The sequence below is a fragment of the Odocoileus virginianus genome, chromosome 1 (genome assembly GCF_023699985.2).
Source record: "Odocoileus virginianus isolate 20LAN1187 ecotype Illinois chromosome 1, Ovbor_1.2, whole genome shotgun sequence".
Classification (NCBI taxonomy): domain Eukaryota; kingdom Metazoa; phylum Chordata; class Mammalia; order Artiodactyla; family Cervidae; genus Odocoileus; species Odocoileus virginianus.
This window is the reverse complement of record NC_069674.1, coordinates 45,959,387-45,986,355: the sequence shown is the minus strand read 5'-3', so window position 1 is coordinate 45,986,355 and position 26,969 is coordinate 45,959,387. Positions and strand designations below refer to the sequence as shown.

The window sequence follows — 26,969 nt, the reverse complement described above, 5'->3', positions numbered from 1 at the left end:
ACTCACAGGTGAGGGAAGACCTAAATACCATCAAGTGTTACACTAAATGCCGGTCTTTCATCTTGCGATGATTTCTCCAAGAGTAGTCACCAGCCCCCCGCATCAGAATCGCCAGGCATGCTTTGTCCTTCTCTCTGCTCAACTTCAGACCTGCTACGCCATGTGGATGTGGCCTACCGAGGCTCACCCAGGGACTCCCACACCCTGATTTTACAAAAGGGAAACCGCTCCACAGAAATGACAAGAGTTCCGAGTGGAGACAAGACTGGATCTTCTGACTCTCCATCCAGCACATCACACTGCCTTAAAGTCAGTTTCCAAATGCCCCCAAAGATGGCTTTGAGACAGTTTCATAGTCCTTCGGGACGTGCCTGTCACCGGCAAAGTCCATAACAGTTTCTGGGAAATAAAAATAGAATCTGGGTAATAAACTAAAATCTAACCTTTTGTTTTTTCTTTTCCTTTGTGCTTCATCTAATTTCACTTGCTCACTGGGCGCCTGGGGCAGAGGCCTCACACCTGGCCGTCCAGACCAGAGCTCCTAGTGAAGAACCGCCGCGCTGACATGGCGTGGGGACCGAGTGCAGAAGCATCACGTAGAGAAGGACGAGATTCAAGAGGGCGGCAGCGGCCCTCATGCAGGGGTCTGCACCCGCACTGAGATCTGAAGCCTGAGCAGCCCGGCTGCCCCTGCCCCGGGAGAGATCCGCCCGCTCCTTGAAGAGCCATGCGCAGTCCCTGTAAAGCAGCCCCGCCCATGGCCCGGCCGGGAGCGTGGGTGCCCTAGAGCCCAAGCTGGCCCCTCTCCATTTCTCAAAGCATAAAGCTCCACTTTGCTCCTGAACCAAACTTGGTCTCTCGTTCTACTGGCTCAAAGAACAACAGGCAGGAGAACCCTTGTTGCGTGCATGCATGCTCAGTCATGCCTGACTCTTAGCAACTCCATGGACTGGAGCCCCCTGGGTGCCGCTATTTATGGAATTCTCCAGGCAAGAATACTGGAGTAGGTTGCCATTTCCTTCTCCAGGGCATCTTCCTGACCCAGGGATCGAACCTGCAACTCCTATGTCTCCTTCATTGCAGGTGGATTCTTTACTGCTGAGCCACCAGGGAGACCTGAATCTTTGTTGAGACTCGACTCGAAGGGATCAGTAACAAGCCCATAGTACCTGGCCCAATACCTTGCTTTCACCCATTCTCCTCATCTCTGTGCCTTTGACCAAACTATCCTCTACAGAGTTCTTCCCAGAAGGCATTTCTTTTCAAGTTAAAAATATCTTGCAGGAGTGACATCATACACCCGGATGCCGAATGAACAGAACCAGACCCTGTTTTGCTGACCCTTACCCAAGAAGACTAGGGTTCTCTCTAGAATTTCATGCCATGTTGACATTTGGCTGCCAACTCACTGCCGAAAGCCTTTCATGTGGAGAAATAAGTATTCCAAATGCGGGAGATGGATGAGTTGTTAAACTGTCATATTGTCCGACCAGTACTAAGCTAGGTTCTCACTAGGACTATGGAAAGAGATGGGAAGGATGGAAAGAGATCTTAAAGTCATTACTGATTCTTCCAAATATATGGACAAGAATGCCAACAGGGCGTGTTGTAACATGTTCAAGGAACTTTTCTAAATCTATATTTCAAAAAGCTGAACTCAAGCTGTTGACCTTTCAGCTACATCAGAGCATTGAAATGGACTCTGTGGATAGCCTTTGTGCGTGAATTGCATACTAGTGTCCTCAGCCTCAGAACTCTTTGAATTCTGAGAAGTGCTAATTGAAATGCAATGCACATGTTCTTTAGCCTGAGCCTGAGAGAGAAATGTGAGCGCTGGACAATGCTGTCAAATAAATATGATGCACAGTAGCAACAATGGTCATGTGTAACCAGCCTAGTGAGTTTGAAAACCAAATCTGAGAGCATTTGGTGGCTCGATTAATTTGCTTTGCCCATCCACCATCTGTCGTTGACTCCAGGAGGCCAGTGTGGGCAGCCCTGCTTGGTTCTGCTGACTTAGGCCGGCTGGAAACTGTCCTTCTAGAGGGATTGGAGGGTGGAGTCTGCAGCAGAACAGAGGTGCCTGGTCCCTACTCTGATCTCACTCTGTAACTGGGAGATCAGGTTTTATATAAGTACCTCCTTCTATGTGCTTCAAAACTACTTTTACATCCCTTACCTCTGTTTAAAAATTGTGTAAACTCACAGGTTCACCTGTTTTATATTCTCCCCTTGCTGATGACTGAGAAGAAAAGTGAGGTTACCTGGTCACAATCAGGCAATTGTTTCTTTTGAGTTGAGCTGTAAAACATCACATTTGAGTTTTGCCTTCTTTTCAGACTGAAATAGTTCATTCCTTTCATAGCAAAGCTTTTCATAACTTGGAGTGCAGTGCGGTAGATAAGCCAGCTTTGCTTTCTGAATTAAGTAATGAAAGTACTGCTCATCTTTCCCTTGTTCTGCTCCCCCAAACCTATACACTTCACTGGCCTCATTCATTCTTCAATAGAAATAAAACTAGTGCTTCATTATAAGAGGGGCAGTGAACTAGATACTAAGGATTCAGAAGTGAAAGCACAGGCCTTGGTTCTTAAGGAGCTCACAGGCCAGTGCAAGAAGATAAATAAAGCTATGCTACAAATATTATGATAGAGATTTACACAGGGTACCCATGGCAAAGATTTATAGCTGCCCACCAAGATCGATTCCACTCTTCTTCCCCAGTAATAAGAGTTTTAGCTGAGTGTAGAGCCAGCTCCCCACCCCCAGAATTCTGTCCTGAGCAACTAAGCACAGTAACGTGACTGAGGTCTCCCCATCAAGAATACAAGTTGGAAGTGATGTGTGTCACTTCCACAGCTAGGCCTTACATGCGCTCTACACTTGCTTACCATTTCTCATGAGCTTGGACGTGGATTTATCTACAAATTAGATTCCGCTATGTAGAACCAAACAGTGCCCTGAGGGGCGGGGAGAAATAAGATAGGAGGGAATCCTAAATGATTGCCCAAAGCAAATGGACCCACTTATCCATCCTGGACTGTTTCGTGAATGAGGAAAAAGAAAAGATCTTGGGACTTCCCTGGCAGTCTAGTGGTTAAGACTTTGCCCTCCAAAGCAGGGAGTGTAGATCTGATCTCTGATTGAGGAGTTAAGATCCCACATGCCCTGGGGCCAAAAAACCAAAACACAAAACAGTATTGTAACAAATGCAAAAAGACTTTAAAAATCGTCCACATCAAAACATCTTTGTTCCATAAGCCACTGTTTAGTAGGGCCTCTTGCTTGTGGCTCAGCTGGTCAAGAATCCACCCGCAATCCAGGAGACCTGGGTTTAATCCCTGGGTCAGGAAGATCCCTTAGAGAAGAGAATGGCTACCCACTCCAGTATTCTGACCTGGAGAATTCCATGGACTATATAGTCCATGGGGTCGCAAAGAGTCGGACACAACTGAGCAACTTTCACTTCACTTCACTCTTAGGACAGCTTAGCTTTCACTCTAAACAATACAACTCTGTGCTCTATACTCCTAGGACTGAAGTGTCTGTAATGGGAGTAAACAATTCATCTGAGATTACATCACACTTTGAGTCAACCCACTTTCCCAGCACCCAGCCCAGGCTCATAACTGCTTATGAAGGCCGACTACAGAAGCACTATCCTAAAAACAACAGATACATTGAGTGTTAAGGCGCCAGAACTAGAAGCAATATTTGAAATGACCTAGAAAGCACTGTGTGGTAGAAAGGGTCTGGGTAGTGGCATTGGAAAAATCTGGATTTGAATCCTAGATCTGCTTCTCACTGCCTCTGAACCTTGGGCAAGAATCTTCAGGCCTTTAATTTTTAAAGAAAAATTCTAAATACTAATAAAACAGAAGAGGAGGAAAGGAGTATCTGTCTTGCAGCATGGTTAAGGAATTATAATAGACATAAGCCAAGCCCAGTGTCGGGGAACACAAAAGCCTTCTATAGGTGATTATTATTATTAGCATTTTGCAGGCCCTGTGAGAAAAGAACTAAATACTCTCCCACTGCAAAGATCATCCTTTCTTGCACTCACTAAGCCTGCTACTACTAAAGCCTGCTACTTTAGCCTGTGCTAAAGAAATGTAGAATTTGATTTCCTCACCAAGACAGAAGCACATTTTGCTTTGAATCTTCCTGTATCCCTCTTCAAATCTAGAATAATGGGCAAAACTAACTCATACCAAGAGAGCAAATACACTTAATAAAAGCGGAGAAGAGAGCTGTCTCCTAGGTTAAATTTATTTTAGTGCCAGATTTTGCATCACTTTTTCCTGGAAACCTGTTTCACTGGATTTTAAATGTGGCGAAAGCAGAAACCAAGCCTCATTCATGCCATCCTCCTCCAACTTAAAACATTTCACACCCTGGCATGCATTCTGCAAACATTCAATAAATACTAAATGAGTCATATAACTTTAGAGCCATAAAAGTCTTTAGAGATTATCCAGTCTTCTCTCATCTTTCAGATCAATTTCTTCACCCACTTATTCAGTCAATATATATTTATCAGTCACTATAATGTTCTGACAAATGGGGCTGCACAAGAGATGTGGAATGTGACATCACAATTGGGTAAAACGACTTGCTCAAAGTCAAGCTACTAGAATTAGGAATAGCGTGTAGGTCTGCCAGTGGCAGTGGTCTTCTTATCGAGTCTTGAGCATACTAAGGTCTTGCTCAGCAGGGCCCGTGGCTCTCTTAGTTCCCCACTGACCCCAGATCTTTGCAGGGCTGTCTCTGCATCCTTCATGGCTTTGGCCAGAGACTTTGCTTGATCATTCCAATTAAAACTTTTAACAACCTCCTTTCCACAGTTGATGACAAAATCAGCCTATCCATAATGAAAACAAACCTATATCTAATATTCTAAAAGTTAAAAACTCAATGAATAAAAACATCCTTAATGTTTGGCCCCCTGGAAGTCCTATTCCCATGAAGGACAACCAGGAAGACTGTGATCTCTCTCCTTTCTTCTTAAATTGCATCTAAATCTTTTTTCAGTGGATATTTTATCTTGTCTGAAATGATTCCTCATTTTTTTAAAACTTTTTCCATGAAATGTTAATACTTTTCAACATGTATTTATTATGCTGTGTGTGTATGTAAATACATATGCTTCCCCATGAATAATGTGTGGGAAAGTTAATAAATAATATGTATTTCCATCAAAAAATCAAGAACATGCTCTCTCATAACCACAGTATAGTTATTAAAATCTGGAAAAGTAATATTGATACCCAGATCTCATTCATTCTACAATTATCATTTAATTTTCATCAGCTGTCCTAACATTTTCTTTTATAGCAAAAGGCAAAAAAGAATTTGTACTACTCAAGGATCCAACCCGAGATCATAAATCTCCTTTAATCTCCTTTAGTCTGGAAGAGTTCTTCAGTCTTTTTTTGTCTTTCCTGACCTTGACATCTGGAAGAATATAGGTCAATGATCTTATGCAGTAAGTCTCTAAATTCAGGGTGGTCTTATATTTTCTCAGGATTAGAATCAAGCTATATCTTTTTGACAGGAATCTCACAGATACTGTTCTCTTCTCATTGCATCTTTTCTGGTAACACACAATGTCCATTTATCCCATTTCTGGTTATGTTAATTTTGATTACTTGGTTAAAGGGGCTAGATTTTGCCACGGTGGTTACTATTCTTTTCTCGTGTGCTGTTAGAGAAAACAAAGATATATCATACCCAGGAAAAGCCAGGGTGGAATCCCGTATTTTCAAAATAGCTCTGTATAACTCTCTACTCCTTTTGTCCTGATCACTAACCAGGAGTGACCAAGAGGAATAAATCCTTCTTGAAACAGCCATGTTAAATGACCAAACTGCCTTACTAAAGTGTGTGGACTAAGAAAAGGTAAGGGACAAAGAATCATAAACTTTTCTTAGTTGATTTTTAAGATTGCCATTCCAGCATTCAACAATACTGCAGATGGCAGAGAATATGGAATGTCCATTAAATTCTTTGACTATTAGCCCATTGTTAGATGGTCTTTGCAAATGATCCAGAAAGCCTAACAGATGACACAGTTTAGCTGTAAAGGCCACAGTGATGTGGCTAGAGTTGGCTATTTGGACTGGACCCTGACAAAATGTCAAAGCAGAGAGGCAATATCAATAGTCCCCAAATGGGGTCAAAGATTCAGTGGAGTCAATCTGCCAGAAACAGATAGAGGTAATGTTCCATGTAATGTGGCCTCCTTCACCATGGAACAAATAGGCCAAATTTTAGCAGGTGTCACAAATCTGGCATGCAGTGAAAGCCTCTGCATCCACGAGAAGCATCCTTTACTGTGTGCCCAGTCTGCGATGGTGGATGTGTTGCCATGCCCAGTACAATGATGAAACCAGATGGTAATGGTGGCAGTCTTGATCATAGCCTAATCCTAGCTCTTCTGAGCAGAAAACGGACCTTTACCTTTATGTAACTCAAGGAAGTCTGATGGGCAGACACAATGTGTTTACCCAGTTCATGACACAAAGAGGAATGTCTTTAATCTACCATTCTTAGTCTTCCAAGTGGCAGACCAACTGGCCAGGCCACTGGTAAACAACTCAAGAGTCAGTAGGGGTCCTTAAGAGTGTTGTCCAAGGCAAAGGTGATTTAGTCCACTGTGCAGAAGTTAGTCTTCCAGAACTGTCTTTGGGGTTGGATGACTGCTTCCACCTAGTGGACACCATCAACTTCCAACTTTGCTGAAGCATCAGTGAACTTGGTAAATCTAGGTGAGACCACAGACTTGATTACTCACAGCACAGCAAGCATGACGAGAATTAGCATGCATACATTGGTTCCTACTGCCCCCAAGTCCTATGAAAGCACGGTGAAGGCCCCAGATAGGATCCCATATGAAGTCACAATTCATGTATATGAAGCATCATTACCCACGAGGCATCCAGCAGTGGAAACCATGGCAACAATACACTGAATTGACCCAGGAGCCCCACCCACTAGGCCACTTTAGCTTTTCTTCCCCACTTCAAATAGTGTCCAAATAATGAAGAATGTTGCATTATGGGAGAGAAATAACTTACCTTTAAGAATCAACCAATTTTATAGCAAGTGGCAAGCAAGCTTACTTTTTTGTCTCCGAGGGAGATATTACCTCATCCTTCAAAGTGGCTCACTGCAGATACGACTCTAAAAAATAGCCTGGGTTAAGAGAGGTCAGAACATTGCATTCTTGGAATATTCAGCAAGATGTGCAGAGAGGCAGGAAAGGCCTATGGAGGCATTTCTCCCTCTGGAGAAAAGCAATAATTATAGAGGTCTGCATTGTAGCATTCATTTACCAATTTCCTGGTTTAAATACTCCCACCATGGCTGACTTCTGGAGAAGGAAATGGCAACCCACTCCAGTATTCTTGCCTGGAGAATCCCACAGACAGAGGAGCCTGGAGGGGTACAGTCCATGCAGTCGCAAAGCATCGGACATGACTTAGCAACAAAACGATAACATGGCTGACTTCAAGCTACTATTATGACATTCAAGTCAGAGCTGGGAAGAGATGAACCACCACTTGCTGAACTGCCCACTGGTGATTCTAACTTGAATCAATTATTACTGTGATTATTGCCCTTGACTTTGAAGTGCTTATTTGAATCTTTTATTCTTATTTTTTGAAACTTTGTTTAGTTCTACACATGCTTTCACAGACTATTATTTTCTCTACTTTCAAATGTATTCCTGTATAACTTTTCAAGAGTATATCATTAACTTTTTATAGTTTGTTTACATGTAGTACAAGAGCCTCCCTTCTCTTAGGATCCTGAAATAATTTCTGGAGAAGTCTAGCGGGGGAAATATTAAATCATATATTTAAAAGAACCCATAAATTTGAAACATTGAGAAGTGGGGTGTGAAAGTTCCAATCTCTGGCTGATAGTCAAGCCCTTGCATTTCTTTCTGCATCTTTAGAAACCATCAAACCAAATTTATAAATTTCTGAGTCTGTGGTCATTTCTCCAACATTACCTGCTTTGAATTTTCTTCCTAGTATTTATTACTCTCTTAAATTTTCTGCTTTTATTCACTTTGTTGATTATCTTACTGCTTTTAGAGGGCAAAACCAAGGATTTTGTCCACACTATTTACCATTTTATCCCCAGCACCTAGAGTAGTACCTAGTATGTAAAAGATACTCAATAAATACACAATAAGTAAATTAATTCTGCTTCCTGCTCTAGTACCTATCCCACCTCATAGGCTGCCTCTACATTCAGTCACTTTTTTGAATGGTACTCATGCAAATAGCAATCAAGATGGCAAATAGAAGCTCCACATTTTTCCTCTTATAATTAAACCTTGATTGGGCGTCAGTACATCTGATATCTCAGTGCTGCCATTCATACACTGTGCGCTTAATTGCTCCATTGTGTCAGACTCTTTTCGACCCCATGAATTGTAACTCTTCAGGCTCCTCTGTCCATGAGGATTCTCCAGGCAAGAATACTGGAGTGGGTTGCCATGCCCTCCTCCAGGAGATCTTCCCAACCCAGGGATCGAACCCAGGTCTCCCACATTGCAGGCACATTCTTTACCATCTGAGTCAGCACGGAAGCCCATTCACACACTGTCAAAGCAAACAAGTCATTAAACCTTTCTGTGACTCAGTTTCTCCATCTCGAATGCTCAAGGATCTCCTGAAAGAATGGTTTCAGTTTCCATTGTTGTCTCTGGGGTCATGCAGTGCTGAGTATGTATCAGTGGGTTTTTGTCTCATTCTAGTAACATCTTTGTGTCTGGAGGGTAGTGGGAGAATAGAGATGAATAGTTGTAGTCTTGCTTTTCTGTCACCAGTAGAGTGATTTAGAAATTCTGAAGATTCTTTGAAGGCAGTTTCTCAACTCCCCTTTAACCAGGATCCAAACCATTCTTCTGACATGCTAGCCAAACTCATCCATTATTTCATCTGTAAAATGGGGCCAATAACACCTACATCACAAGGTTCTGGTGACAGTTAAGTCAGACAACCTAAATTGGTAGTTCTCAAAGTGGGGTTCCTGGACCAGCAGCTCCAGCAGCACCTGTCACTGGCCGCTTAGAAACGCACCATCTTGGGCCCTACTCCATACTGAAGTAGAAACTCTGAGGCTGCTGAGCTACATTGGTTAAAAATCCTTCGGGGTGATTCTAGTTCACACTAAAATTGCAGAACCACTTGAAAGAGATGAAATCAGTTGACCGCTTGTTTGACCATCAAGTGTCTGCTTTTCACTTATTCATTCATATTTGTTAGCCACCCAAACCCAGCCCAGCTAAGCTGCAGAACTGTCTATCCTCACCCCATTCGGCAGATGTGAACAGTAGCAAAGTGAAGTTAAGTGAAAGTCGCTCAGTCGTGTCCAACTCTTTGCAACCGCGTGGACGGTAGCCTGCCAGACACCTCTGTCCATGGAATTCTCCAGGCCAGAATACTGGAGTGGGTAGCCATTCTCTTCTCCAGCGGATCTTCCCGACCCAGGGATTGAACCCAGGTCTCCCACGTTGCAGGCAGCTTCTTTACTGTCTGAGCCACCAGGAAAGCCCAAGAATACTGGAGTAGACCCTCTCTAAAACCCAACTATCAACACTCGCTCAGGCTGCTTTTGCTCTTGCCCACAATTATTGCAACTTGACAAAAATTTACCTTCATGTTTATATTTTTCTTTCTTTTATATATTATCTTTTTATTTGTCAGGGAGTTGGTTCAGTAGACATTTTGTGCATCCACAGGTAACTAAGTGACTGTCTGCATGGCAGATTTTAGCACTTGGTGGGACACAGATTGAAGAGCACAGTGTCCTGAATCAAACGGCTCACACCATCTGGGCACTGGACAAGTTAGCCTCGGTGAAGCCTGAGTTTTTTTAATAAAAAATGGGGTTAACAACAAGAAAAGTCTCCATTTATTGAGTATCTCCTAGGTGCCAAGCACTATGCCGGCTATTTCATATATGATGCATATTACCTAAAATTGGGCTTCCCTGTAGCTCAGCTGGTAAAGAATCTGCCTACAGTGCAGGAGACCCCAGTTTGACTTCTGGGTCGGGAAGATCACTGGTGAAGGGACAGGCTACCCACTCCAGGATTCTCGGGCTTCCCTGGAGGCTCAGTTGGTAAAGAATCCACCTGCAATGCAGGAGACCTGGGTTCGATCCCTGGATTGGGAAGATCCCCTGGAGAAGAGAATGGTTATCCACTCCAGTATTCTGGCCTGGAGAATTCCATGGACTGTATACAGTCCATGCAGTAGCAAAGAGTTAGACACAACTGAGTGAATTTCACTTTCACCTAATTTAAACAAAAGCCGAGTTTTTTTTTTTCTTTAAACATATCTTAAATATGTCTAACATTTTCAACATGATTTTGCAACATTCAGGACCCATCATTTCCTTTTTCAGTGTAATTAAATGATAGTAAAGACACTTTGTGGGAAAACAGCACCTAACTGATAACTAGCTTTTCAGCAAACTCTGCTAGAATGCCTCAGTTCCATTAAGTGAGTGATACCAGTTGGAAAAATGAGGCTAATTTTGCTGCAGGTTTAAAGAAAGAGGAAATAACCTTTAAATAGTGGTCTATCTGTGCTTTGCAGAAGAAGATCTTAGTTCATACTTAATTGAAAAGCAAGTTGCTGTTGAATATTGAAAATCCTGGAAGAGTTTTTTAAAGTAATTTAATGTAGCATTTTATGGTTGCTTTTGTAGTTTAGAATTTGCGATGGATATCGAGGGATGTATATGCCTTCTGATCCCTTAGATTTAATCAGACTTCTCGCTTGCTCGCTTGCATAATGGTTTATGGTACCTTTGATGATTTGCAGCCAACCTAGCACTTTTAATAATTTACTGTAAAAGCATTTAATTTTTAATGGACAAGAATGGGTAAGAGGTAACTTTTGCCTGGGTAAGTGCTCTCCTGAAGACTAGGAAAAAGGAACAGTATATTTAAATTCCAAACATTATTGAAAAACATGAGTCTTTTATTACCAAAATCAAATGCATAATTGAAGAACATACCTAACCCAAAATTATTGTTCATGCCTTATTTAACCAGAAGATAGCATTGCTTTCATGATGCTATCATGAGGATATTTTTTTCAAATTCTCATTTTTTTGTCTTATCTTCCATGCTGTTTTCAATATTCTGTTCCACTAGATAAAGCATACCTGCCACAGGGTGAGAATATACGTCATTTTATAACATCTTGCTAATCAAGAAAAGCTCAACAAAAGAATAGTTTGTAATGTCTGCTACATAAAAGAAATATTATTTTATATTCATTTTCTTTCAAAGTTTTTCTAAGATCTCAATGTAATGTGCATACCTAGGAATGATTTCACAACTAGTCTTAAAATATCAAGAGTTTCCATGTGGAGAGAAAAATGGGAAGATGCCAGGATAAATATTTTTTAAGACTTGATGGAGGACAAAACATATCTTGCCTTCGGAGGCACATAAAACAAAAAATGCTGCAATAGCCGAATAATCCCTTTTTCAGATATGCCATATGTAAAAATAAGAATGGCTTCACAGGAGTGCTTTCTGGGGAATCAACTAACAGCCTACAGCCCTGGAAATTTACTCTTCTAACATTCCACAGCTGACTGTCCCCAGGCTTACCCTGAAATGGACTACAGGGAGAACTCTGGTGGTCAAGGGTCCAAGTCTGAGTTCTGTTTCTGGACTGCCTTTGGAATTCAGACATCAGAGCAGTTGTGTGAGAATGTGAAACTCATTCTCTTTGTTTGGGCTTCAAACAGTCTTGAGTGTAAACCCTGCTACGGAAGACTGGTTCCCAGGAACCCTTGGTACTTAGCCAATGTGCCCATCAAAAGCACCCCATCTAAACAGGAGCGTTTGAAGATCCAATCACCATTTCCATGCTTGGTTTCCTGGGATGAAAAAGCAGGTGCCAGCTTTTAACTGGTAAACTAGGACTCTATCTATAGCCCACCATCTTTTGGCTTCCTGGTTGAGGTTATATATAAAACAGCTCCTTTCTTTATTAGCCAGATATTCATCTCCACTCCACCTAATGAACAGAAACTTCTAGGTCTAATCAGTTGTCCCCCCAGATTTGAGACAGCAGGAATGGCTCCTGAGCAAATTCAGGGGCACCTGAGTTGGCTGGCTTTAACAACCCCATGCACACATACCTTTCTCTTCTCTCCAGCTCTCTTAAATTCTTTATCTCATGTCATCAACGTACTCGCTACCTACTTTTAGAGGTAGAGAGCCCTTAAAGGTCATCAGCAATCCACAAATTTTCACCTGAAGGAGAAACTCTGAACTAGCTAACTTGCCCAAGGCTACAAGGAAACTGAGAAACCGGAATTTACTAAACTGACTGCTTTTCCCATTACATCATACGGTCTCACTCCCCTCTTCCTCTGTCCCTTTCTTCCCCCCTCTCCCCTCCCCAATTACTGTCATCCCTTCTCTTTTTGTTTTAGGCTTCCTCTTGTGCCAACAGTACCAACGAATGTCACTTAGCTGCAATGGAGCCTTCGTTGCTCAAAACAGTACATGGGGAAGTGGGGAGAGAGCAGGTATGCCTGACCCTGGTCTAACAACCTTTCTGGCTTAACTCTATTTTTCCTCCTCCTCTTCCAATCAGGTATCCTGCCTCTTTTTTACATTCTGACAACACTTCACAATGAGACGCTTAACCCCAGCTAATTTGCCAGCCAACTGTTCTCTATGACAGAAACATAATTAAGTTTCCTGGCATGTTATTTCCTTTTAATGTCCTTAGTAAGGTTAGGGCTGTGTGAAACAGCTTCAAAAGAGAACAGGGTAATGTAGAAAAGACTGTTACAAATGCAGCCTTTTGAGTCCTTACATCCTCCAAAATTTATGGCAACCTAATACCTAAAGGGCTTCCCAGGTGATGCTAATGGTAAAGAACCCACCCGCCATGGCAGGAAACATAATGAGACACAGGTTCAATCCCTGGGTTGGGAGGATCCCCTGGAGGAGGGCATGGCAACCCACTCCAGTAGTGTTGCCTGGAGAATCCCATGGACAGAGGAGCCTGGAAGGCTACAATCCATAGGGTCACAAACAGTCAGATATGACTGAAGTGACTTGGCATGCAGCACAAATACATTAAGTGATACACCAAAGGATTAACATTGGCATGGAACTAGAGTAGGGTAGAGGCTTCCCAGGTGGCTCAGAGGCAGAGAATCCAGAGACGAGGGTTCAATCCCTGGATCAGGAAGATCCCCTGGAGAAGGGAATGGCAACCCACTCCAGTATTCTTGCCTGAGAAATCCTATGAACAGAGGAGCCTCATGGGATACAGTCCATAAGGTCGTAAGGAGTCAGACACAACTAAGGGACTAAAAAACAATGACAGAGTAGAGTCGAGTCCAGAAGGGAGATTATTAACTCATTTTAGCCCATCTTTTCAAAGATGAAAAAAATAAATAAAGGAAGAACAAAGGCAGGAAGGAAGGAAGGGAAGAAAATATGCCTAAGCCAGAATAAAATTTGTACGCTTGAAACTTAGAAGTATTTCAGAAAAATGTTTCAAATATTATAAATAAAAGGGCTAAAAGTGTAATACAGCCTAGTTTGCAATTCTTTATAATGCTAGGTTTTGATGAAAAGTAAAAGTGTCCTTTTTTTGATGAAAAAAAGACACTATAAATGTCTTTTTTATTCTTTTAGCAGTTAAAGAAAGGGAAATTCTGAGTTATGGACTGTTAGCGAGTATAGATAAGAAAAATATCTCTGCTATGAATGGGTGCTAGAATTTTTCATATACAGTATATGATTCATGTCTATACAAGGGGAAAAAACAGACTAAATACCAGTCAATTTTGTATTTTTGGCAGGCCAAATGATTAACCATTTCGCATCAGAGTCAATCTCAATCTAATCATCTGTCTGGGAATTAGTCACTATAATGGAAAAAAGTACTTAACTCAGAAGGGTTCATTCATTAATCACATATCAACACCCCAGAGAGGTAATTCTTTTGCTTAAGTTCCCAAGCTTTCATTCATTCCTTCAGCAGTTATTTGTCGAACTGTTACAATGAGCCGGGTGCTCTGGAGGACACTGAGAATAAAAACCCACTCCTTAAAATAAAGGAAATTGTAGACTAGAGAGAAATAAAAAATAAATAAACTAGCTCATGATCTAAACACTGATATGGACTTGAGAAAAATGCTATGGGGGTAGGGGGCAAAGAGAAGAACTACATATCCACCCTAGGGCAAGTTGAGAAATCTTCACAGAGGAAGTGACATCTAAGTCAGACTTAAAGGATAAATTGAAGTTCATCTCAAAGTTCCCAATGAAAACCAAGGCTTAAAAATCGAGGAGCCCCAGTTTATGAACACCTCCATTAGGTCAGTATTTCCCACTATGTTCTTAGATCTTATTTGAAAAAACAGATTTTTCAGGGTCAAAAGAAAGTTAGGAATGCTAGGGTCTACCCATTAAATAATTTTTTTTTACAGCGGAACTTCTTAGAACCTTTATACAACAAAATATATACCAACCAAATACATGAAACGACACCCGAGTGTCAACGCTGTTTACTCTAAGAGCAGAGACCTGGAGCAGAGGGAATCAATGCACATACAAAAGGAAAGGAGATAGTGCAGTCATTCTAGGCTTAAGGAAAACCCCTCTTTCTTGTAAACTTGAGGGTCTACTTGTCTGTGTACACATTTTGTCTTATCTGCCGTCTGTTCTCATGGATTTATTTCCATTTGCATTTTGGACTAAGATAAGAAAAGGCATTTATATGTTCCACTAATGAATATTTGAATCTCTGCTGAACAAAGCAGCAGATGAATCTTAACATTTATTATTACTGGCATTTATTATACTGCTATCAACACTGCAACCATTCTCATTCCAAAAAGACCATCATTGCCTTACAGGATTCTGGAGAGGCCCCGCCACCATTTTGTTTGATGTCAGTGCTCTAAGACTAGGAAACCCAGAGTTAGATGAATAATACACATGCATATGGTTGATAATTATGTACTAATAACCAAATCAAATAGAAACCCAGAAATCACTTTTCTTCTTTGTATAATGATCCACCAATAGATTAAGAATCAGATCTCCCCATCCTGCTCACTGAATGTATATGAAATAATGTGTTGAATTATTTGTGAAAAAAGTACAATGTAAGTATATTTTAAGGAACACTAAATATTAATAAAAAGGAGGGAAATGCAAATGGCCTAGATAACATAGTGAAAGATGGATGACTTAGTGGGTCACTATTCCTGTGAACAGAACTTCAGAAACTACAGATAAGGAAAGACTTCAAGCCTCTTATATGACACTATTTAAAGCATTTGCTACCTGTATAATAGGCTGGAAAGGGACTATTCAATTGATGAAGGGAGATTTAGATCTATGACTTACATTATCATGATGAATCCTATATTAATATTAAAGTTCTATCCATCACATTGGAAATTTCCCCCAGAGGGTTTTTAACATTTCCCTGGTGACTGCCTCAATACGTAAATCAATGCCATCCTGAGAGGCCAGAGAAGATTCTGCATATAACTTTTTCTACATTACATTTTTTCCTATTTTATTTCTGTACACATTGAGTCCATTTTAGCCTTAGAAAAAAGTCACCCTGTCTTCAGATAATCCAAGATCATATGTCTGTCACAAATGCTCTCGTTCAGCCATTCCGTACTGTTTCCTATTTCCCTTTTGTCTGCTGATAGTAAAATTAGCAGCAGTAAGAGGTCTGCTCCATGGGCTTAGGAAACTTGGCACAAGCTGTTAGTACAAGCAGTAAATGCTGGCCAGCTTATATTTTGTAGCCTGTAAAATGCTGGATATAGTGGCTCAGATTCTTTGGTTGGTGGCTACAGTTTGCAAATGTCACATTTCATCAAAATCACTTCAGCAACTGCTGTTCACATGTCCATCCAAAGAGAGAGAGAGAGAGTGATGCAACTGGATCATGTGGGAATGGAGCTGGTCTCTTGATACTAATGTGCAGTGTATTAGGAGCAATGCTGCCCCAGGTTCTCGGGTGTAACAGTAACCTGGGGATCTCCTTGACCCTAATTACAAGATGCTCCAAACTGAACTGCAGATGAGATTTGGAGTGGGGGTGAAAGAAAAGAATAACAGGCCAAAAATCATTCACTGATTCCTTCTTCTGCACCAGAAAGAAAACTTAGAAGATAGAAGTCCATCTTCTCTCAGCCTTCCATTTCTGCTCACCTCTCTCCCAGCCTGCATCCCACCACCTCTTCCTCAAGCCTAGAGTGAACTACAGAAGAGAGTATAATAAGAATAACAGCAGCAGTGATTGCAGCAACTTTTGAGGGAACTTGCAGGACGGATGACTCAGCCAGCCCTGCAAAGCATTTGCTCAACTTTTTCTCCAAGTGGGCTGGTCAGAACCTTTGACTGGAGCACTGAACAGAGAGAAGAGGACATTGAATGGATACCCTTTACCCCACAGCTTGATTTTTTTTTCCAACCGACATCACCCTCCCAAACTCCCTTCTCACAATTTACCCCTCGGAAGGTGTCCCAGAGGAGGGCATGCATCCTCTGCCCAGGCCCTCCCTTGGGGTCAGCATAACCCAGAGCATCCTGAACTCAGACTGTAGTCAGAGGAAAGGACTGTGGGACCCAACACTCAGCCTCTTAGATGGAGAGCATCTACTGCCAGCAATGGAAGGGAGAAATTACCTGGCAGATTTTTCATTTGAAAAACTTAATAAATTTTTAAATCTTACTCTTTCAAAAGAAGCCATAAATGGGTCAAATGATACAGAATAGTAAAATGGATGTGATATGAATTCTTTATAATTATGGAAATGGCAGCTTCCTTATTGGTTACATGAGTCATGTAACATGTAATTCCCCATCTTGGGTTATTAATAATGGATACACAGTTATCATATTGTTTTAATGAACACTTCTGAAATACTTTCTGTCACTAAAAGCAAATATTTTATTGTAGACAGATATGATTGTAGGATTGAACTAGGATGTCCCATTATTACTACCTCTAGTTTAGTGTAAATACTGTCAAAAACAATGACAGAGAGTGATGAAGCCAACTACCAAAAGAATATATATCTATATTTGGAATTATACACAAGAGTCTTATTTTTACTATCTCCAAAATAAACACTCCTTACTCATTTGTACACAGTTCATTACATAAAGAGAGGGAATTTGGGAGTGTTTCCAAGGAAGACTACCCAAGTATCAGGCAAAGAATGGTAAATCTGCCAATTTATTAGAAAAATAAATTTTCTTGCTCAAAAGGACATGAACCAATCTACTCTGGGTCACAGAACTCACCTGATCTTAGTAAACTCAGTGAGAAGAAATGAGGCAAGCCAGTATCACCACAGCTATATAGAGTGTGTGAAACATTTAGGAAGGAGGCTCAAGCTGAAAAGAATGTAGGACCACTAGGGACCAAACCACCTGGTCTTGAAATTCTCAGGACAGACCTTCATATCTGGTGCTAAACATAATGCTAGAAATGGGAACACCTCCAAATGCCAAAGAGGAACACCTGAGCCAGGGCACTCACCTGCCAGGGGAAAAAGGGAATCTTACAGGCTCTCAAAGTTGGCATCGCTTTTGATGGATATATGGAGAAATAGCTGGGAACTGTGCCCTTGGCTGCCCCTGGGGAAGGGAGATCTACAATTTATTTTGTTTTGTTTTTATCATCAAAGCCCCACATGAGCCACAAAAGTATCACACAAGAACACCTGCTTGCAAAAACAAAGACCCAGATGGCACCAATGAAAGCACTTGTCTGCTGGTATCACCGAGTCAGGATAGAGACCTCCTCAGCACCTTCAGAGAGAAATGTCCACACCAACACAGGATGGTTCAGATGCCCTTTGATTGCACATTAGAACTTAGTGTTTCACCAGCTTAGCAAGTAGTTTTCCTCTGCACAGTGAACTGGATTCAGGGAGAGAAGAATTCAGATTCTCTCTAACACTCTTTCTTACTGTTTTGAATAACTATAGTACTGTCTTCCCAGTAGCACCACCCGCCCCCAATTCGTCACAGGCTACAGGTTCACGATGGGGCACCTTAACTAGACTAGACCAATCAGAATCCATCCCTGCATACTGAATCTGGAACTGAGATAAGGCAGTTTCTCACAGGGTGGCTGAAATTGCAGAGGTCAAATCAGCCAATCCTAAAGGAAATCAACCCTGAATATTCACTGGAAGGACTGATGCCGAAGCTGAAGCTCTAGTACTTTGGCCACCTGATGCGAAGAGTTGACTCACTGGAAAAGATCCTGATGCTGGGAAAGATTGAGGACAGGAGGAGAAGGGGGCAACAGAGGATGAGATGGTTGGATGGCATCACCAACTAAATGGACATGAGTTTGACCAAACTCCAGGAGACAGTGAAGAATAGGGAAGCCTGGTGTACTGCAATCCATGGGGTCACAAAGAATCAGACACAATTTAGCAACTGAACAACAACAACAAAACCCAGAAGTTATTGGCAAATAGACAGAGAAGCAGAGAGATCAAGGCAGCAGTAGGAGGGAATAATGAAGCTGATGCACAGAGAGAAGAAATGAGAATGCAGGAGAAGGTCCCACTGGATGATTAGAGTCCTAGGCTCTAGGTGTTTCATAGGCCCCAGTCTCATCCATAAGATGTCCCAGTATCCTTCTATTAAATTCCTCATTTTGTTTAAACACATTAGAAATTTTAGTAATGTACAATCAGGGACTTGAGTAATCTATCAGGTAGAGGAAAGACTAGTTTTACAGCTGTGCCAATAATGAAAGCCTCAAGCACAAAACATTTACACAAACAGGAAACTGCTCAAGAGGCAGGGAGGTCCAAAGTGAGCCCACAGGGGATTTTTCTCTCTTCATCTCTCACCAAACCCCGCTTAGCCTGGGTATCAGGAACAGTCTAGGATTCTGGGATTCCTTCTTCTGGATATTTTAATCCAAATGAGACCAAGTTAAGATATACATGAAGTGCTAAATTTTAAAGTGGTAAATTTAAACAAACAAAGCAGCCTAAAGTATATGAAAACATAGGAAGGGCCATTTCTCTGCTCTTGACCTAAAGGTTGGGGAATAGGGTGCAGACAGATGTGGTATTTACTGGAAGATCCACACTGATCTCCTGGTCTGATGCCTCTAGATAATAGATAATTGGCTACTGCTATCATTAAATCAGAAAGGGCTCCACCTGGGCTGATTGGTCAAATACCACTATTCTTAGACTTCTCTAGATCATTCAGGACTGTGTTTATAACCAGCTATGGCTTTCCTGGTAGCTCAGATAGTAAAGAATCAGCCTGCAGCGCAGGAGACCCCAGTTCAATTCCTGGATCTGGAAGATCCCCTGGAGAAGGGATAGGCTACCCACTCTGGAATTCTTGGGCTTTCCTGGTGGCTCAGATGGTAAAGAATATGAGGGAGACCTGGGTTCGATCCCTAAGTTGGGAAGATCCCCTGGAGGAGGGCATGGCAACCGACTCCAGTATTCTTGGTTGGAGAATCCCTATGGACAGAGGGGCCTGATGGGCTACAGTTCATGGGGTCGCAAAGAACCAGACATGATTGAGCGACTAAGTACAACAAGCACATTGTTCCTAGAGGAGGTATGCCAGCTTATGCACTTAAGTATGTTCTGAAATGTTTACTCGATTTGTCTGTTTTCTTCACTGTAGGTACTCAAAGAGGAAATACCTGATTTGTTAAATTCACCTGGCACAAAACCCAGTACAGAATTAAATCCAGTAGATATTTAATAGGATTACATTAACACTTACTCAGTTCATTTAACTTCCATTAGTACAGAATTTTCTATCTAGATCCTACCTTTTACAATCAGGAGATTACCAGAAAAATCTTCTCCTTTAATTAAATTTATACCCAAAGTCACTATAGGTTCAAAGGTATATTTTTTAAGTGCCTCTCCAAATACAACTATTTGGCTGAGGGCTTTTCGATTTGCTTGCTCAGAACTGGTGGAGCTTTATATGTCATTGACTTGATTGAGTTTAGCCAGATGGCACGCTGTCATTCTTGGCTATGTCATGGACACACCCCTTTGGGGGTCCAATAACACTGGTGTTGAAGAGAAGTGTAACCCCCTCATCAGTGATGAAGTCCGGCCAGTGTAAACCAAAGACCCACTGCTATGAGGTACACACATGAGCTCAGATCTAGAGCTGAGAGGCAGGAAGTATGGCCAAAGCCAAAGCGTTGGAAACAGAAAAGAATAAAGTCCAAGTGCCCCTGTGTTAATATAAGTGTGGTCAGAGCCAGGCTAGCTTCCGCTCAGAACCAAGGCAAGTGCATGACCGCTGTAGATCTGTGGGAGCTCTCACAGAAACCAAGTGACCCCAATCAGAAAGTTAAAAAAAAAAAAAATTAACAAAACCACCCATTTATATGCATATTTCAATTCACCTCCTTTTCATTTTTTTCCATCAGAGATGAAAGAGCATCTAAGAGGGTCCATTTGAACAATAAGGCTAATTTTTATTGGTTACCCCTTTGTCCTTATATTCCTCTGTTTAAGATGAGAAATAGTGTTTTAAACACCCTCCAAAACCCACATCAGTGTAGGTTTAAGCAACAGATTTCCTCCCCAGGGAAGGTGTGGCCAGGATAGTGGAAAAAGTTAGCCTAAGGATTAGGCTCAGTTCTTCCTAAGCTGTCTCGTGCTTCCTTTTTATTAAAGCAAATGATTATTTGAAGAACACAGTCCACATTTTGGAGTAGAATCCTTCTAAACAAAGACAAAACAAACAAACCCAAGATATTGATGAAGCACACATCTTGTAAGAAACTAAATTCTTCTGCTCAGGTTGGAAAACAAAATGGCCGATTACTTATTTTAAAAATATTGAAAGACAAGATTGGCCAAAAACAGAGGAAAAAAATCCCCATAAAAGTCTTGGTTTCCATTACCTATATTTGTATAAAAGCTATGTGTTGTTTTAACCAAACATCTGGTCTTTGTCCCTCATGTAGAGAATTCTGAGTTTTCTTGACACTTGGCAAGAGGTACCACAAACCCCTGCCAGGCTAGTAAAAATCACACATTTTTCTTGCAAGGGAAAAAATGTCAATAAAAATGAAACATTAAAAAACATAAAAGCTCAACTTGGAAAGCCTTGCTGTGGAGATTCTGCTTCCTAATCAGCCTTGCACAATTGCCTTAACTTTATTTTAAACAATACCACACCATATCATTTGAAAGATCTAATACTAATACTTCAAGTTTATTCAATATATTGTTCTAAAAAATGTCCTACAGATAAAGGGACCTTGCCATTTAATCACTTTCTAGAATAAATCATGTGAATTAATTTTGATAAATATTTAATGTCTAGTCTTATACTGTACAAATTGACTCTTTAAGTTATTTCAACCAGAATTGAATTTCAACTGCTTTTGCTACATAAAGGGATAATCTTCGTCTCACATTCACATTGGCACCTTCCAAGGCCCTGACATTGTAATCTGTCATAGTAAAAAACACAGAAGTAAATACAACCCTGCTACCAAAATATGACAAGCTCATTATAACCAGCCACTCATAAATCTTGAAACAAAGGCACCACCACGTATTTAAAAAAATAATAATTTTATGTAATTTGCATAGGGATATTTTTGTTTGGAACCAAGGCAGGTATTTCTTTCTCTTTGCACACATAATACTGAAATAAATTATTCAGAAATAATACCTACCTCTAAAACCTACCTCTAAAGAGGGCCAGAAATTGGTTAACAAATGGTTGCAAAATACTCTGTAAACATAAAATGCAAAATAAGACTATAATGGCCATCAATTCTTCTGCACAGCATAACAACTGGATTATGCTTAGAGAGAAAGGAAGGAATAAACTGAAAAAAGGCAAGTGTCTGGGAAGTAAATGGCTGGGTTGAGGGTAAGGAGAAGGGCTCTGTAATGAGGTTCCTCTGGATATTAAAATTCATCACCTCTTTGATTGATCTTGCCATGGCCTCAGAGAGACCTTCTATATAAAGATTTAAATAAAAACATACAGCCCATGGCACAAAAACAGCCTCTTACTTGAAATGTTTTACTTGGGATTCTGCTAAACCAGAGCCTTACAAAGTCCTAAACCCAACTCAAGTTGGCTCAGTTCCTGATTGGCGGAAATGGTTTGTTAGCTGCCTACCAGAGGGGCTTCCCTGACAGCCCAGTTGTAAAGAATCCGCCTGAAATGCAGGAGACAGAAGTTTCAATCTCTGTGTCTGGAAGATCCTCTGGAGAAGCAAATGGCAACCTACCCCAGCACGTATGCATGAACTGCCTACCAGAGGTTAGGATGCAGCTAGTGGGTGTAGACAAATACTGTGCAATCAGAATACTCTTTCCTGTGCTCAGCCAATGGGCTAAGAAGTCTCCCTAGTGAGAAATCCTGAAGCATCATCAGAAGTCCTCCTTGGGGCAGTGCAGTCCCCTTTCCTACCCTTCCTGGTATTGGTGCCCATCAATGTGGCAGGATCCATCAGGATATATTTAACTTATCAAACTAAATGCTCCACTACAACAGAATAAACCTAAACTCACATTCAACCTACCTATGCCTGACTATCCATGTAAAGGTCTCAGTCTGCGAAAGTCTTCAATGTAAATCCTCAAAAAGACAAGGTGAAGATGCTATGATTTCAGAATAAGCACAAATTTAAGGTCTAAAAATGTGTAAGTCTCAGTAAAGAGAAAATTGTGGTTGGTGGCCAAAACTGGAAAAAATAATTACCAAGTAACTTCAGTTTGAACTCCTATTTCAATACTAATGAAACATTTACTCATTCAATTAGAAATAAAATTTCCTGAGCATCTGTGAGATAAACAAAAGAAATACCCCTATGATCTGCACAAGCAAGGTCCTGCCCTCACACAACTGGAAGAGGAGACAAGGGAACAGGATGAGTCAATGAGAAGAGCCACGACGGAAGAACCAAAGCCGTTGACTGGAGTGTGAAGTCAGAAGAGACTGCTCGTGACACAGGATGCCTCAGCTGGAACCCGGGCAATCAATCGGTGTAAGGAGAGAGGGAAGCGGGTACATACCCCATGCACAGGAAAACCACCGGCAGAGGCCTGGAAGCAAGAGAAAGCTCATCTCTTTGGAAGAACAGAAAGAAGTCTGTCATAAGACAGAGTTACTAGGAACTTAATGAGAGAGAGTGCTGGAGAAATAAGCAGGAAACAGATCCTAAAAAGTGGGCTTAGGGAGTCTGAGAGAATCCCTAGGGATTCCACTGAACGGTATTAAGGATAGGGAAACCACTTAAAGGTATTAAGGAAGATATCATAAATATATTGTATTTTATAAAAAATTTTCTGTGTATGGTGGAGCAAGAACTGGAGAGGATCAAGACAAAGGTCTAGACAAAAGAAAATGAACCGAGTTAAAAGCAACACAGACAAAAAAAAAAATTAAAAAAAAAAAAAAAGCAACACAGACAGAGAGAAATGAACAAATTTAAGAGCTATGTAGAAGTCAGAGGAGAACAGACTTGATTGGGTAGACCAGCATAGGGAGTAAGTGTTCAGACAGCTTGGGTTCAAATCCTGGATATTCTACGTATAGGGAAAGTTACTTACTCTTTCTGCATCTTAGCTTCCCTTTCATGGAGGATGAACAATGATGGTACCTGCTTGTGAGTTACTATGAAGGATAAACAAACTAATTCACAAAGTGCTGTACTTTAATAGGTCAGTTCCTGGCATGTGACTAGTAAGTGGCCAAAGATATAGGCCATTATTATTGAGTGCAATAGCTCAAAACTAGAAACAATGCAATTGTTCATTAATTATAGAATATGATGCAGAAGAAAAGAGGAGGAGGAAGTAGCCAAGGGTATCACAAAGGATTCTGACTTGGATAAATGGGTGGATGACTGTACCCATTATCTATTTACTGCCTGTCAGCTCCTGATCCACCCTCTGTTCCTTCACTGATAATGGAGATGGACCCAGTAAGCATTTCCCCTTGGCAGCTGGCACAGTGCTTGACCAGTGGAAGGCACTCAAGAGATACTGCAGGAGGAAGGACTTCTCTTCCTGGTTCCGGGTTTGCTTCTTTGAGGTCCTACACATGGACTGTGCCAGAAATCCGTGGAACAGATATCCATTAGCGTTCACCGCACCCACCCCCCCACCTCAAACTGCAGAAGCAGATTCTATGTAAGTCTCAGAAATGTCTCAGAAGTTGCCGTCCCAGCACTGACCCATCTGTACCACAGGAGAGTGTCTCTCACCTGTGATGGACAGCCGCTGGCCCACGGAGACCCAGCAGACACTTCTCCACCATCCACGCCTTCTCCCAATACAGCCTGGATTTGTTGTCCTCTCCTTGGGTCTTCTCGCTTGGCCCTCATGTATTTCTTAACCCTTTAGAGTTCATCTCCTGGTACAATTAATAATTCCTTATGTGAACCATTTCCTATTCAGATTACTGTGTCCTTTCTGCCTTCTGATCAGACCCTGACCAATACAGTATCAATGAAACGGCAAACAGGAGGAGAGACAGGTTATTGAACAGATTAATTCCATTTTGGACACCCTGGACTTGAGATGCTTGTGGGAATCCCAACAGCACTGTCTGGTAGGAAGCTGAGTATTTGGGGTTTCCAAAGCTTCAGAGAAGTGTACAGGATGAAGAGAGACGCTTAGAAGGGAGTCACCTTAAGGTCTCTAAAATCTTACTAAATGAAGCATGTGTGTAAATGTCACGTGTCGGGGAGACATTTTATTTTGTATGCTTGTGTGTCTCATTAAGAATTCCAAACTGTGCTATGTATATGGCAGCACATTTCATCAAAAGATTTATGGTCATTTTGTACTGCATATGTTAGACAATGTTGTTTTATATCTGTTAACATTTTCCAAGCTAATAGAAGATGTAGTTGAAAAGAGCCAAACCCTATATTAACAAGATTAGAACTCTAATTACACTCCAAACTTGGAAGTTTAAAATCTGGTTGAGGCTAGTGGGTAATTAATCACATCAGCAACTCTGGATACTGACTTCAGCCAGAAAAATCAGTGGATGTGCCAAAACCCCAAAGAGCAGCACTGAAAACTGGTGAACTGCTCAAGGCTGAAACAACTACAGACAGGCATGTTTTGAAAGAGACCCAGGCTGGTTCATTCTGCCTTTTCCAGGGTCAGAGCTCAGCCGACACAACTTGTTCCTTGCTTCACCCATTTCTCAAAAGTTTGGAGCTACTGACCACAAAAAAAAAAAAAAAAAAGGAAGTTCCATCAGCAGTTTACAAAGGAACAATTTGGAAGAGAAATGTATAAAATCCTCAGGGAAATTAAACCCAAATAATCCAATAACAGCATTACAAAATTAACATTAGACTATGAATTGAATTAATTGCCTCCTACTGTGGGGATACTTGGCTACCCACAGTCTGAAACAAATGAGACCAACGATGTCAACTGCCATTAGAGAGACCAGAGGAAAGTATAATCTTGGGGTACCCAAGAGTTTTTCACACAATTGTTTTTCCACTTTCTGATTTATCCTGGTGATCTTTAATACGGAGAAAGGTCTTCACCTCTGCCCATCTCATACCTCAGATTATGGTAGGTGAGCGAGAAAGCTAAGGGTATATTTTTTTTTATTGCACTGGGTCTTCTCTGAAGAGTGGGGCTACTCTTCATTATGTTGCACAGGCTTTTCATTGTGATGGCTTCTCTTGTCGAGGAACGTAGGCTCTAGGTGTGCAGGCTCAGTAGTTGCAGCACACGGTCTCAGTAGTTGTGGCACAAAGGCTTATTTGCCCCTACTTCCCGTGCCTGCCTCCCACCCCCAGCGTGTGGAATCCTCCCAGACCAGGGATTGAACCCACGTTCCCTGCATTGGCAGGCGGACTCCCATTCACTGTGCCACCAGCGAAGTCCCAAGACGGTACAATTCTTGACATAAAAGGTGCAGTTTTATGACTTGCTTTTTTGGGAATTCACCTCTAAGTGCCTATATCTGGAAGTAGCTGGATTGTTAGAAATAGATCACCCTAAGGTCTTTTTCTCCTAAGAGGGCTGAATAGACAGGGGGGAACAGGTAATGATTTCTCTAGAATCTAGGCAGGAATATAGGCAGTCCAGTGATAAGGCAGACCTTTAAGAATACCAGTCAGCTGTTCTGAAAGAGACTTGCATTGGCATTTCAGTAAATAAGCATTTATTTCTGTAAATTCTTTTCTTTGCCATGATGTCAGTGAGCCTGTGGCAGGGCAAGATTACCTAAACAATATAGGTCAGGGAACAACAAAATTAGCCTGTGTGTAATTTACCAGTCCTCTGCCAGCATTCTTTAAGGAGTTTGAGGTGGAAGGTAGGATGTGGCATCATCATAGAAATAAAATCCTGGTGATTTACACAGTTTTGCCAAATAAGGCCCTCAGGGCAGATGCAAAAGGCCTTGAGCTGCCTCCAGCCTCTCCCAAGGCAGCCACTTTGTCAAAATGCCTATTGCTTGGTATTATGCACACCCTTCAGTTTACAGCTGACATTCACTCCTGAAGCTTTTTAATAACAAAGCAGCATTTTACAAAAAGTTAATTAATGGCATTTTATTTCAGTCTTATGTGATTTGGAATTCTTTTCACACTCTTAATTTTGTCTGACATTTTGAAAATACTATGCCTAACTCTTGTGTGTGAATAAAAAAATTTTTTTCAAACATAGCTAACACATACTGAACGCTTTTCCTTTCTCCCAAGAATTGACGCAAACACCAAAGACAAAATACTTCTTTTTTGAGCTCAGAGAAATGAAGCATTCAGTTTGTTTGGAATCTTAATGACGATGGCCCCAAACTTATCTAATTAAATACTCCTTCATGATGAAGAAAATTATTTTCAAAGTTAATGAATTTGCAAGCAGAAATGTTGCTGTCTTCCTAGAACGAATTACCC

At 41.3% G+C, this 26,969-nt stretch overlaps 1 long non-coding RNA gene across 1 annotated transcript in view; it reads right to left on the bottom strand.

Annotated features, from left to right (window-relative positions):
* Nucleotides 1–26,969, bottom strand: part of LOC110127583 (uncharacterized) — a 124,351-nt gene that overhangs the window by 77,894 nt on the left and 19,488 nt on the right. The gene's annotated exons all lie outside the window — the stretch shown is intronic.